Here is a 14,104-nt window from a genome sequence, read left to right on the forward strand (position 1 = left end):
TTAAATATAATCTGCTTTAACCAAAACACTACATTTTCACAAACTTCTAACAATTTTTAATGGTATATTGATCAGGCAAGCGAACTAATTTAATTGTTTATCATAACATAGTATTGACAGATTCAGAAGTTTCTGTAGTTTGACCAACAAATTTTAAATAGGAACAAAAAAAAACCCCACAACCACCCCACACCTCTGAGGCCAAAAATGTCTAATCATTACTTTTTACTCCATAGTCTTTCAAAATAAGGAAATAAACAATTTTAATAATGAATTTAGAAGTGTTTGTGCTTACCTAAATATCCAGGAAATATAATGTAGCAGTATTATTTCTTAACATTAACTCATTAAATTCCAGGAAGTTAAAACTTGAATCTTGAATAGCTTTCCCCAATTACCAAGAAAGAACAGAAACTCTTGTATGGCAGCCAGTCTGATGATGAAAAGCCACACAGCAAAGGTAAGAGGGAAGAGAGGAGGGAAATCTACCATTTACACGAAGATTTAGAGCAGGGCCAAATTAATCACCCTGGACACTTCCAGCCACAGATTAATAATAAGTGGATGCTAGCGAGTTTAGCAAGTTTGAATAGAGTCCAAAATCAGGGTAGGAGCTGTAGCTGAACCTGCCTTCTGCTCCATAAGAGGATGCAATGAAAATGAATGGGTAATGAGATCCTTGGCTCTAGAGAGCTTAGCTTTCTTATTCAAGTTCATAATTAATTCAAAGCTTTGATAATTTCATTAGATTCCTCCTCTGCTGGCCCTATCAATAAAAGATGGCACTGGACCACAGCTCCTCAGCGGCCCAAATACAAAAACAAATGCAGACTAGGAAACCTTTGCTGACTTGCTTACTAACAGGGACAATGGCATATGGCACTCCATGTTGCGGAGGGAGCATCTGAATAGATATAGCTAAATTAAACATTATAGTTGACAGTTGTAAACTACGGTAACATATTTTAACACCTCTTCCTCATCAGCATTCTTTTTTTGAACATAAAAAAGAGGCAGAAGTCCAAACAGCTCCTCTTGCCAGACATCACAGCTGAAAGCAAGAGTGAGTACTACTAAAAACAATCTTCAACAAGTGTGAATTAAATCAGGATTTTCTACTTGTGTTTGAAGTTGTGCAGCTGATACTTTCACGTGGCAAGGGAAAGACATATTACACCCATGCACACAAACCTACTGTGAGGGATTAGTTTCAATACAGGAGATGTCCTCGTAGGTATCTCTTGTTAATATAGCCTTCTTAAGGTTCCTACTACCATTATATTAAAAAACCCATCAGGTTTATCAAGTCTCTTTGGTATTTGTTGGACATGTGCCATTCTTTTACACAGACTGATTGTATTCGACCACTTCAATCTGATAAAGATGAAGAAAGGTCCCTTTTATTACATCCTGCCTCTGAATCCAAAAAGGAGGATCTAGACTTCCCTTTCTAAGGACTTAAAGATCTCTTCCTTGCAAAACATTATATAGAACAGTGTAAATCAACTGTTAAGATCTGAAAGACACAAGCATCTGGGCTCCACTTCTGCACCAGAAGGCTGGGAGGAAACTTCATGGTCCCCGCCTCCCCCTCCAGATTTTGCGTGCAGAGTGACAGCTACATTTCCGTCTGCTACAAAGAACCATACCACTCACCCTCTTCAGGAAAACTGGCGAAGTCCACATAAAATGGATAGAGAACATAAAAACTAGTCTTTCTCTCCCTAACATGCTAAACTTACCTCCCTGTCCCAAAAATATCTGGTCCTACCAGAAGTTGGGTTCAGGCCAGGCTCTGCCTACAGTGCAGGTGAGCCTGCCAGACCACATCTAGTGACGCAAGAGAAATAACTTCAGTGCTAGATGGCCCTCAGCCATTTTCCTGGTCATTTCAACAATTCACAGAGAACAAAGCAGAAGCTGCCAAGAACCAATATGCTCAGAAGGACACTGTGTGTCTAGTTTTAGCCACACCAGCGGCTACCAATCCTGATTCGAGGATCATCTAGAGACATTAAATTTCTTTTACTTCAAATAAGCTGCATTTCTACTTCCAGGAGAAATTCTGTACCTGGAATGGTAGTAAGACAACATACCAGGTGGTTCTGGTGGTATATATTTTGGCCGTCAACAAACTTCTTTTCTTTCTTCCTATCTGACCCACTAGGAAGATTTCTGGTGGTTTGTTTGGTTGGTTTTTTTTATATTCTCAGGCATACAATAGGTACTAAGACAACAATCTTAGACAAATTTTACACTTCAGATATTCAGCCAGTCATGTTAAAACGTCATAATTTGCGCCTGGTCCAAGGGTACACTAGTTTGCAATTATTAATACCCTTACTCCAAAGTGTCAGAAATCATCTATGGCAGATGATTAGACGCTCATTACAGGCAAAGATGAAAAAAAAAAAGTCAGGAAGACAACAAATTAAGCTATAATAATTCAGATTACTTGCCTCAGCAAAGGAGGACTTACACATGTCGATTACTCTATTTGCAGTCTGCTTTATAAACATTTCCCCTGAAAAATAAACTTAGTAATTTTTTCTCATACCCACAAACCTGGGGCTTATATTTGTGAGTCTGGTTCAGCTTAAACAAACTAGTAGTAACTGAATCAACTGCTCCGATTTGTAATTAAACGTACCTAGTAGCATGACCCTGTAGAATTTAAACACTTTGCGCTTCCAACTCCCTTCTATCAAGAGGGATAATATTGCCTACATACCTCACAGGGCATTGTCAAAATTAATTCATTGCTTAAAAAGCACTCTGAGATCCTTAGAGGGATGATACAAATAAACATTAGTGCTGACACATGATACAGCTAGGCTCTTCATTTTCTATTTGAAACATTTATTAGTCACTATTATTGTATAACTTTTTTTAGTGTTTGCTCCTTTTGTGCTTCAACAGATATCAGACTATCTGCATCAGCTTAAATGAAACAATAAAACATGAAAACATTTAGATGTCCTTATAATACTCCAAGTTCAGATTTGCATGTGTTTGCAAACCGTTCATTGCACTTACCATTAATATGAGGGAAGAGTTCTCTATAAAATCAATGGTAAGATCCTTTCAAAAGGTAAAATGCATAGCCATGTATTGGAATGCAAGATCAGACCACGTTCAGAAGCAGCAGTGGTAACAATGAGACCGGTTATTCAAGTTTACATCAACAAAGACTGAAAGTCACTGCCAGTACTCTTTAACAGGGCTAGTACAGAAGAGCATGTAGACCTCCAGTTTAAAATAGCACGCACTAGCTCCACTAAACAACAAATACACTTAATATTAAGCAGATGCTGTTTCAGTCAACTCAGCATGGCGCTGGGCTTGAGGGATCTCACTCTTTCTCACTGGTCTGCATTTCCAGGGATGGCCTAGAGCACTTTCAAACGAGAAGTAGCCAGCCCACCTCTGCAGGAAACTTATCTGGCAGTACTTGGCAGAAATTTTCCTCTTCCCATACCTAAGCCTAGCACAAAGCTTCAGCCCTTCACTACCACCTTATCCTGGAATACATGTACAGAAAACACTGCTAGGATTTGTAACAGTGACAGCAACAAGATCCATGACAATCCTCATAGCAATGAAGGCTAGTAAAAGACAGAAGGTGGCAAAGCCACAACTACTTCCCCAGAGGAGGGTACCTGAATGCAGCAGCAAGTACATGCAACATTCAAGTACATGTCACTGGGCAGCAAATCAAACAGGCACGCTAAGTTTTCAACAGCATTAAATAATACAGAATGCATTATTAACTCTGTTCCATTTCCTTTTATTTTGATATCATACTAAACTATCTTGGAAATTATTAGACTAGATATCTTTTGATAATCATATAGCAGAACTACATTAAAGAAATGTTCACTAGCAACATTTGGAACACCTGGGTCAAAAACCAACATTTTATCACTATCAGCAGGATTTGAATGAAAATATTATGCACAACTCAACTGGAACTACAATTGTCTTCACTGCACAGCCACCGGGAAACAAGAGCGCCTCATAGCTTTGTATGTGGACCACACAAAAAAGTAAAAGGCTTTTTCGCCAATACATAGATTTTTTTTTTTTAACACTGAAATGTTTCATTCTTGAGTGTCATTTGGCAGCCTTTAGGGAGGTAACCTTCCTAACTGTACTTAACCCTACGCTTACAAAGGACCTGCATCCCCCAGGCACCCCACAGCTGAGAGTACATGCTATGCACACTAGGACCTGTCTGGCCCCAAGTTGTCCCCACTCTCTGAAAAGGGTGTTCCAGGGCCAAGGCCACAGATGCACAGTGATAAACAGCCTCAAACTGTCTCAGACGGAAGCAGTTTGGGCGTCATACAAAGCTACTCTATGTACGTCTGCAATTACCTGCGGTTGAAACCTAATCATTTTCAGACATGCACTAGCAGGATATACAGCTCAAGTACCACACATAAGACTAAATACCCTATTCAACACACATGGCACAATGAAGAAGAGAAAAACCCAGAAGAATAGAAAAGATCTGGAGAAAGACAAGGACTCCAGTAGTACTACTGCAGGATTATGCAGTAGAGAGCAGAGAACACAATGTGGGAGTATCACATTTTACAGTGTCCATGTTACTAATGCAAAATGTAATAGATCCACATCTCGTATTTGACAAGAAGGAAAAAACTGAAAGGAGAAAAAAAAAAAAAAGTACTGACGGAAGTGATGGAAATGGTTTGACCAAACAGGACAGAAAAGGAAATTTTATCTACCCAAACAGCTCAGTGTAGTTCGAGAAGGTGGAGGAAGAAGGCAGGACGTCAGAAGTAGCTTGAATGAGTCGGCAGAGTCCCTTTAAACAACTCCTTCAATCTCCTATTTAAAAATAAAATCTCATGTGAGTGTTACCGCAGCTCATGTCTTAACTGCTGTTTCCATTAATAAGATGTTACAGCTCTGTAGAAAGCTATTTGCCACAGCACTGTTACTGCAAACAGAATATAAATATACCTAATAAGGTTTAATCTGTGTTGCTGTTCATAACTATTCATCTGAGTTCAGACAGGAAAAAATATATATATTCAAGTTCCTGGTTTTGAGCACCAAATTGAATCAGGTGTCCTCTTCTCTTAAGAAAATTAAGTTGCTTTTGTGCAAGAGTGTTTTAATGAGAACAGAGCCTGCCGACATTGATAAATGGGAATGACACCAGAGAGAGCATGTAAGCAGGACAATATGTGCATGTTACAGTCTTACAGGCTATTTTTCACTGACTATCCTGAATGACTTCGCTGTTTCTTAAGGGGCCTATTAATCTCAAATTTAGTTATTACACAACGTTTATTTGAACATATATTCTGTGGATGATGACAGTTAATAAAGGAAATCTTTTACAAGCTGTATTTTTACATATTGTTCCAACTGCAGCTCCCAGTCATTCTACTGTATTGATGGAATAACCTAGTTATGATGCAGCTTTAAAAAAGGCACATATATTCAGATTCTTTTCTAAGCATACGGGGACTCTTAAATAACTGTTAAAATGCATATAAAAATCCTGCTACAGCATGACAAAAATAGAAGAGGTAGTGTTAACTGCTCAACAAAATCTCTGGGTGCACAGTTGCCCCCTCAAAGGCAAAGCATATGCCTTTTTAACTCTCTAGCATCATCTCTGAGAAACAAATAGGGCCTAGATTTGACCCTTGGAGATGTAAATACACTCCATATTGAATTCTACAGAAGTTGTGGAATCCATCTTACATGTGAGTTTGGCTCCGTTTATTGCATATGCGATGGGCACCTCAGTCACATTTCATTTAAAAAAAAAGAAAAAAGACCAAAAAAACCTCACCCCCAAAAGCCCACCATAAAAACAAAAACAACAAAACAATACAAAACCAACCAAAAAACAGACTTTGATGATAACTAAATTTTAAGCGCAAAGAAATCTTATAAAAATGTGAACTGATGCTTGAGAAGTCTCTTAAAAAATACTGAATTACTCTTTTTTTTTTTGGACTGAAACTGTATACATAACCTTACCCTCTTAAGGAAAAAAACAACAACAACAAAAAACAAACACACGCAACACCAATCCTTGCCCCCCAAAAAAACCCTACACCCACCAACCAAAGAAACCCCAGAACACTAACAGAAAAAAACACACCAAGATATGGAGCAGATGATGTTTTTATCCACTGCCACGTTCCTTGTGACCCAAACACAATTTGTTGACTGTGAAAAAGATATCACCTCACCCCCAACCTGCCTGTAGATCTACGTTGACAGTATGAAAATATTTATTTATTTCAACAGTGTTCAATAACCATCAGTTTTATGGAAATGATCCTGAAAAGGCACCAGAAAATGAAAACAGAATAACCAGTATGCTCTTTGTTTGCATTTCAGCAGGGGAACGTCATCCAGAGAATTATGTCCTCTAAAACACCTCGTTGAGCTATGGATCCGAAGCTGCCCACACTACAGATTTGTTCCAGGCTGGCTGAGGTTGCCATCACCACAGTATAAGTTTGTGCTGCTTCAGCCAGGCTCAGCATTCTGCCACAAGCAGTGCATGGAAACAAGCTGGGGGCTCTGCTAGCAGAGAGTTATTGCCTCCTACTAGCCAAGTTCTTTGTGTTGAAAATCAGTCTTTCACTCCCCCATTTTTGTAGTTCTTCATAACCATCACCGGCTGTTGGCAGTAATATTTACAAATACAAAACCATCCATCAAAAGGACGTCAAAAGGCAGGCTTTTTAGACACACTTATTTAGTGTACATGGTGCTTTCCATTGGAGGATTTCTCTGTTTCACCAATAGTTTCAGCAATACTGAGACAGAGAAAGAAAACTATCCTGCTTTCTTTCCTCTCATCAGAAAGGCTAACTTCTCTCTACTGTGAGCAACTGGCATGACTCAAGGGAGTTCTGGAGGGGCAGCATGATATTTTTCATTCAGAGGCAGTATAAAACAACTAAAAACCAGGAGAGTATATACAATAATGGTTTTTTCCGGAGAGTAAAATCAGAATGTAAATATTTGGTAACAATTCGAATGACAAACATTAAGCATTCAGATCTCAGGAACCTCTGTGTCAGTTGTCAGATTTCCACCAATACTAATATATAGATTAGTAACAGGAAATCATGTTGAGCAAAGGCTGGAAAGCAACTGTCCTATATGGCTGGATCATTTTACTTCAGATTACTTGTATAACCGAGCAGAAGGAAAACAAAAGCCTTTGACATCAGTATCATAAAGATCACACGAAGAAAGCCAGGAAGGAATAACCTCTGTCATGAGTTGGAATGAGCATCTCCACACTGAAAGAACCAAGACTTTGTTTCCTCAGGTACAGAAGAGATGAGGTACTTCATGAGACATAATGCACAGTGCCTGACTAGCCCAGGCTATGAGCTGTACAACGTTCAGTTGCTTTGTACATAGTTTCTTTGCTTTATCCTAAATGCCACAGATCCACCCACACCAGATGCTTACCAGCATACAAAACTGGTGTGATGCTCACAAGGCTTACTGGGGAAAAGGCCTATCTAGGTCCTACCCAGAAACACAAATGTGGGCAACACACACCTTTTACAACCTCACGGGATGCCAAGGTGAAGGGAGATTTCCTCTTTTTAATGACCATTGTCAATTTCCTTTCGTCAATGAGAAGGGCTGTCAGCAAAGACAGACGCCAAAACTCTCACCTCGTCCTTATGTGAGACAGTCCTTGACCAGCCATACCCCAAGCCCAGTGGTACCCTGAAGCCGCAGCTTAACCTTCCTGTCCTCCAAACAGCTGCAGTACAAAATACAAAATCACACTCGTTAGACACAGTGCCTTCCAGTGTTGGTTCCTACGTCATGCATCCCAATGGAGCAGTAACCTCAACGTCTACAGTGGAATTTTGAATACCAACATGAACAAACAGAGGCAGTTTCTCTTTTTCTCTCTTCTGCTTAAAATTGTAAATGCAAATATTAAGATTACTGCCCAGAGCCAGTATAAACATTCAAGCAAGCAGTGATTTAAAGCTGACAGACTCATAACAACACATGCTTTCTCATACTGAGTACATATGTGCACAAGTACCAGCAAACTCCACACTCTATCATCTGACCTACTCCTACACAAACTTCATACAGCTCTGCCATACCAGAAAGCTCTAGATTCCCAGGAATACATATAGTCAAATTTTTTGTATGTAATTCTCCCCAAATGAAACGCCTATTTCCATAATTTTCCTAGACATGGGGAAACAAGGTAACGTCCCCCTTCTACCTACGTACTGTAAAGTATAAGCCTCAGCAGCAATGTATTTGACCCATGAAATAGACCATGCTACAGAAATAGAGGGCAAAAAGGAAATAATCTACTGAAACTTTGGTATGAAAACTACCCATAAACCTTATGCACATCATGTATTTGTCAGTGACTCAAGGCTTATTACCTTAGCAGTGAAGGCACTAGCTCCTGCACCAGAACAAATGGACTGCTGAACAATGATTTAATAAAGGAGGCTCAGCTGAACAGTGGTATACAAGTAACTCTGCCAACTTGATCTCTTATGGTCAAACACTTCATAACTGTAAGTGAGTTTCTCTCTAAAAAAAAATTACTGTAGAAGGTATCCTCAAAAGGATACAGAGCAATAACAACCTCCCAAACATACTTTTATTTAAGTTCACATTTTCTGAGATCTTAAGCTGTGATAAAAACACTTAAAGGTCTTGTCCCCTGATTCTCCTGGAGACACATCATCCATAACATGATTAGAGGTCTAGTTAAACAATGCATCCCACAACTCCAAAGAGTATTACTTCCCTGCTGAAGTGAAATGGAAGCACAAGGCCACTTTTTAAAAGGTGCCCTTTGCATTAACTGTAAGGCTGTACCTGTACCAGTATTTTTCTATAAATATCCCACTGTCAGATTGCTTTCTGGGCAGTTAGTAGTAGAACCAGACATTTTAACTGCTATGCCATTCAAACCAGCTCAGAATGGCATTGTTATTAAAGTCCTTGTCACTAGTACCACTGGGAACAGCTTCACTATTAGTAGTGCAATACCAGGAGACGGGAAATAAAACACTAGTGCAAGGAAGGCCACAGCACGGGGAGGCTGGCTGAAGTACCAGCTTTGTAAAATAAAAAGTAAAGTGGCCCACTGCACAGATCCATGAACCCCAATCTCTGAAGGTCATGTCAGAATGCGTCACAGGTCACAGTTAAAAAATATGGATATTTTCATCTCATTGACAAATGTCTGCCCATATCTCAAAGTAGTACAGTTTTGTTCTTTTTCTTTTTTTTAAACCTAGCCCAAAGGTTAGGCTTTACTGTAAACCAGTATCGTAAGGTACTGGAAATTCCCTTTTTATGAGCCCAGCCAAAGCTCTGCATGCTGCAGAGGTAGAAAGAGAAGGAAGAGAAAAGTAGCATACTATAAAGAACAGCACTATAGTCACTGCCTAAAGATAAAAAAGGAACAATCGTGACACAAGTAACTACATTCTTTTAAATGTTGCTCAGATACTTCTGACATCTAAATTGACAATTCATATAACTATAATTTACACATTCTCACTCTGTGTATGTGTGTAAGCACATAAATGTGCATCATTACATATTACATATCCCCAGCCTTTGCCCACGGAGTTCAGCAGTGGATCAGTAACAGCTGAAGCTCCAAGATTTTTTTTCTCTGAAAACAAATTAACAACAACATTGGTATTTACCCCCACCCTTCCTTTGAAGTATGCCTAAAACATATTTAAATTCTGATCACTTAGTTGTCCCCATTTTCCAGAAGGACTGCGATACCCTCTAATCCAAAGAGGGTGTGGTAGGAGGGCTAGCCTTTGTTAAAGTGCAAGGATTAATACTCAAATGACAACCAAGTCTAGGTCAGGGACTTGGTTTCACAACTACTTGGCCAGCAGTAGGAGTACAACATGAACTACAAAAATGCTGAAACTCTTCTTTGGAATTTTCATTCATATATATATTTATTTATTACACAAACGCATATATAAAATACATAATGACTCAACTAAATTATATTTTTATTGCTTCTTTGAAGTAATTTACTTTGTTCTCTAATGCAATAGAATACTATACAACCACTACTTCTCTGAAGGAGAGGTGGAGAGAAAACATTAAAACCTATGGGTTTCACATACAGAAGTCTACTCATGTTCTGTGGAGATCAGAGGCTCACCAAGAGCTGTGCTGGGTGCAAGCCTAAGAAACACACAAGCTTCTTTTACTGCAAAAGGTCATAAACTTGCTGTCTGCGTTGAACATGCTTTTTGTGGCAGCATTTGACCGTTTCCATTTACATCCAGGGTTTGGCTGAAAACTGGAATATCCAGCATTAGGGATATTCCATTATCTAAACGTTTGCTTTAAGCTTAAGTTCCCCTCCTCTAGAATCAACACATTTCATACAACAATTGAAATTTTTCTTTTTCGACCATTTCATTTTGGTATTTTGCTGCTCCCAGCTGAATTGCTCTGGTGTCTAGTGCAAGATGGCCTCTGCTTTTGTTTGTCTCTGCACAAAGCTTTTCAGCTGATCCACAATGCAACACCGTTACTAAATTCTTATGATGCACTGAGAAGGTACAGCCAGGGAGATCAGTTTATCAAGAGAAATGAAAGCATGAAGCACCTAAATTACACTGAAAAATGTGGACTGAGTCAAAATTATTTGTTTGCAAAACTGACCCCAGTTAACCTGACCTGAAAAAAAATATTTATATACAGATTTCCCTGAAAGAAAGTGGAAATATTTCTACAAAGTCTAAATTGCATACATAGCGGGAAGGAAAAAAGAATGGAAAAGTTCCCAACCCAACATCGTTTGTAGCTCAACTTCCATATTTCTAAAGCAGTTACTAAAGAACTAGGTGCATATGCAATATGGAAGAAAAATAAAAATGCTGTTATTGGAAAAAAAAACTCCTTCAACTGGAAAACACGTCTTTAAAAACACCTATCTATTTTCCAGCATTTTGTGGTTAAAACTATCTTCTCACCTTACTGATAAACTGTAGCGAAAAGGCCAACACATTCTAATTTGCCCATAAAGAACTCCCAAGGAGAACTTGATACAGAAATCAATAATTCTGTGTTAAGTACAAAGACTCCAGCAGAACACAGATACTGGTACTACCTATTCCGTGACCGTTATTCATCATGGGCATCCAATCAGGCAAGGGGCGTGGGAAGCAAAACTGCACTCTGTCATGCCGTTTCAGCCCAGAACATCCTGGATCTACACAGTCAGACAAAGTAAGTTTGCAGAAAAAAATCTAGATCCAGAATTCTTTTCCACCTTAAGGTACATCAGTAACATATGATGCCCTACGATAGGTAAGTGGACAACACTGCCTAAGAAGTGCATTCATGACTGCCAGGTCAAAAGTGCAAGGGCTGCCAACAGCAGGAGGTCCCGATGCCAAGACAGATGCATCTTCGTAATAGCAATGCAGAGTAGCAATACATGTGAACACAAAACTAAGGAACAGAACTTGGATATGCAAACAAACGTGAAGAGTAGCAAAAGTCACCTTATTCACTAGAAGCAATCAGAAATCACATCTTACACAAACACCAAGTACCAGCTAAATGTACAAGAAAAACACCTCAGCTATCGAACAGCTTCCTATCTGACACACTAGCTGCATTTCATAAAAACAGCTCTCACTTTAAGAAGTTTAATTTAGGTTTACAGCTATTTCTTTGAGTAGTCTGTGATCAGCCCTTTCAAGGCAAAATAGACAAATAAGGATATTAGAAATCATGTCTGGCTGGTATTTCAAGTCAAGTTTTGCCACTAATAGAAGCTTGATAAAAGGTAGATAAAGACTCTGTATACCAGGCCGTATCATTATCACCGGGGGGAGGGGGAAATCTGTTTACAGAACAGATTTTCATATCTCATACATTCATTCTAAAACCAAGTCGCTGTTTAGTCAATTCTATGGCAGAAAAGACCTCAGAAGAATATCACAACACAGTCACCACCTCATCGAATCAAAGTTTGATTTGCTCTAACACCATAACAAATACATTTCTGTAATGTGTATCTATCTCCTACTCTTGTAAAGTATCAACAAAATTCCGGGTGATATACTTACCTACAATATATAAAAGAATCATATCACTGCTATAAGCTGTAGTGTAGCAATATAGTGGCAGAGCACGAAACAGTAAACAAAGTCCTGAAAAATACACCATTGTCAGCATTGTACACTGGTACCAGTGTGTTATAGCACCTTGGTTTAAAATAAATCAACCTAAGTGCCTGCTTTGGTAAGCACTTCAAAGTCACTGTACATCAGCATTAGGGGGGGTAATGTACAAAGAAACAAATCAGGAAATGGGACTTGTAAATAACAATTCAATTAGCAGATTTATATTACTCATTTCCTAATAAACTTTCTACCCGCACCTACGAGCAAACCCTCCTACAGCCTTCCCCCCTTCATTTACATATCTGTGCAGGCCTGCTCTTTTTTCTTGCGAGCCCCTTTGCCCTTTCAATCATGAAGTATATTACTCCACTGTCAGAGCAAAGCAGTTCCTAACAACAGGGAGCCCAGCTGGGATAGGAAGAGGGCAGCAGGCTCAGGCATTAACATAATAATCCAACCGCGTTCCCACAGGCCCTCAGGGCAGACAGCATATTAGGTAGGCCTCCTGCGCCGCCCGGGTGGAAGCCAACGGATCACCTGCCCATCAACCTGTGGCAGTCGCCCCCACCTCGGCCGCACCAGGGCCTGCCAGGACCCCCTGCCCAATTACCTTCCCGCAAGAAGACACGCATCCATTTTCCCACCTCTACTTAACGTGCCTGCTCCTTATTTACAATTTGAACGTACCTTGCCGCGTCATTTCCAGCCAACTCGCTCCTTGCCTTTTAACTTCTGGAAGGTCTAGGGTTTTTAACCAGGACCTGCTGCTGCTGCCAGCAGGAACCAGACCTTGAAACAAAATTTCAAATACGAAGCACTGCTCTCCAGATGCAAGTTTCAGCCCTATCTATCCTCTGGATTTTTCCCTGAAAGAACAAGCCAGAAAAATCAAAAAGGCAGACGTACGCCTTTGTTAATTCTGTGCCATGCCATCCAAGGAAACCAGCTCAGGGTTGGCTTGCTCATTCTTTCTGGGGTTTGCAACACTGGAGGATTTTTTGGCAGCAAAGCTATCTTACAGTCTTTGGTACAAGGCCTGCCACCATGCAGGACACGGCTACCGATTAAGGAATAGAGCCCATGACAAGGTTACAGCTGCACAAACACGCATATAAGAAATTTCTAAGAATTACCACATAATGCTTATTTCACATGCAAGACCCATGAAACCATCTGATTTAAGGGTGGCTTACAATTGTACTACTCTTCCCAACTAACGTTTTAATATCTAAGAAATAGTCCCGCGTTTCAAACACTTTAGGTAGCAAACTGCAAATTGGAATACTAATTCGCATGTCCCCTCTACTGAGCCCTTTAAATAAAGAAAACGTTTATGTTTATTCTGCAGCGTATTTCAATGCAGTTCTCTTACAAACCCCCCCTTTTTTTTTTTACTGTAGATATGCTGCACAGAATACAAGCTCAAGTACTTAACAAGAAAGAAGAATAATAAACATACCAGTAAAAGATACTATTTTCTTCATATTATACAAGATCATCTCAAAGACTAGGAAAAAAGCCTTTGGTTTTAATACAACTTTTAATTTCATAAAAAAATACATATTCTCTAATTCCTCTTAACAATGGAAGGCACAACTGAAATGTAGTACAGCCTTATTAAAATCATGTTTTGCAGACTGTGCAAAGCCAGATTTACTTGATCACTTGTGAAGCAAAATTTCCCTAACCTCATTAATTTTCATTTCTCTAGCCCTCTCAAAGAAAGAAGTATTCAGAAGCAATTTCATATTTTATTTTAAATGCTTGGTTGTTATATTATCAGTACAAAGAAGTGTAATGTGCAGTAATCCATGTCACAATAGTCTGTCAGAGAAAGACCACGTAAAATAATGACAGCTATATAATTTAAATATTTTAGAAAGCAACTGTTACGGAGTTCTGCCTATTAACATTCC

General features: G+C 39.3%; 1 protein-coding gene across 6 annotated transcripts in view; it reads right to left on the minus strand.

Moving 5' to 3' along the window:
• The window catches only part of SLC10A7 (solute carrier family 10 member 7), a 156,045-nt gene that overhangs the window by 105,626 nt on the left and 36,315 nt on the right, over positions 1-14,104 (minus strand). The window lies entirely within an intron of this gene.

The sequence above is a fragment of the Phalacrocorax carbo genome, chromosome 4 (genome assembly GCF_963921805.1).
Source record: "Phalacrocorax carbo chromosome 4, bPhaCar2.1, whole genome shotgun sequence".
NCBI lineage: Eukaryota > Metazoa > Chordata > Aves > Suliformes > Phalacrocoracidae > Phalacrocorax > Phalacrocorax carbo.